The sequence below is a fragment of the Acanthisitta chloris genome, unplaced genomic scaffold, assembly GCF_000695815.1.
Source record: "Acanthisitta chloris isolate BGI_N310 unplaced genomic scaffold, ASM69581v1 scaffold17517, whole genome shotgun sequence".
NCBI classification, from domain to species: Eukaryota; Metazoa; Chordata; class Aves; order Passeriformes; family Acanthisittidae; genus Acanthisitta; species Acanthisitta chloris.
The window spans coordinates 1-1526 of NW_008684470.1; positions in this window are offsets into that span (position 1 = coordinate 1).

Here is a 1526-nt window from a genome sequence, read left to right on the forward strand (position 1 = left end):
CCAGGAATTCGCCATCCACCTGCTCCACGTTCGCTATGGAGCAGCAGAAGTGTAGAGTTTATTTTGTTTTGGAGGATTTTATGCAAGGAGCAGCCTGGCTTGGAGGAGCAGTGGCAGAGAGGCTTGAGGGGAGGCACTGGGTTCTGTCACAGTGGCAGCCCTGACTCCTGCCCCACTGGGAACACTGGTTACCAGACAGCACAGTGAGAGAGACAATTCTTACCTGGGGCTGTTCAGCCTGGAGAAGAGAAGGTTGTGTGGAGACTTCAGAGCAACCTCCAAAAGCCTCAGGCATGAGGAAGGCATCCCACTGCATCATGGAATCATAGAATGGTTTGGGTTGGAAGAGACCTTTACAGCTCATCTAGTTACAACGCCCCTGAAATAAGCAGGGGCATTTTCAACTAGTGCAGGTGGCTCCAAGCCCCATCCAGCCTGGCTTGAATGTTCCCAAGGATGTAGCATCCACAGCTTCTCTGGGTAACCTGTGCCAGTGTGTAACCTCCCTCATGGTAAAAAACTTCCTCTTTGTACCTAATCTAAATCAACCCTCCTTCAGTCAAAACCATCACCCTTTGTCGTACCACAGCAGGCTCTGCTAAGAAGTCTGACTTTATTTCCCCTTGGCATCTCCCTGGCACCTCCCAGGATTAGGAAGCAATTAGCTAAATTAAAATTAGAAACACACTGCACAGAACAAGTGAAAGCCTCTTGTTCTTCAGCTCCCACACGCCAGGTGGATGTCAGCGCCATGAGGCTCTTGGCCAACATCTTCCCTTCATCACCTGTGCTGAAAGCAGAAGGAAATCTGTGCACCCACCCTGGCACCAGCAGCTGGTTGGCTCATCCTTGAGGAGCAGCAGGGCTGAGAGGTGAAGGTTGCTCCAGGGAGATCTGAGAGACTTTGTTACTCACAGAGCAGTGTCTGTCTCCTGCAAAAATAGCCAAAACACTCCTGTTCTTTGCAAGTGGGACTCAAAATGTTAAAAAAGCATAAAAAATTACAAGTCAGACTGTGTGAGGCTGGAAAAGTTTGCACTGTGACAGTTTTCAGAGGAAAACTAGAAGGAAATCCCTTCTTGCTGCCACTAAAAGCTCAGACTGTTGCCATTGATGTCAGGCAATTCAATCCATCAAGCTCCTGCTTGATCCACCTCACTGGAAAACCATCACTTTGCAAGCAGAATTTCCCCTCTGAGTTACACCCAACATACTCCTTTCCAGTTGGAAATGCTACTGGGTTTTGTTACCCAACATTTAATATTAAATTGTGAAAGTATTTTAAATGCAAATAGAATGAAAATTCATGTGTTTGAAAAAAAATAGGTTGGAAAACTCTTAAGATTTTCTCCTTTCTGAAAGGGAACCAAGGTTTCAAGAGTCCTAGTAGACTCGCTGTCTCTCTCTCAAATAAGGAATAAAGTCTAAGAGGAAGCAGAAATAAACAGATAGACTCAAATACAATTCAGCATTAATAAAGCTTTAAAAAGGATTAGCTTAAGCTTGAAAAACACATTCAGTTTGGT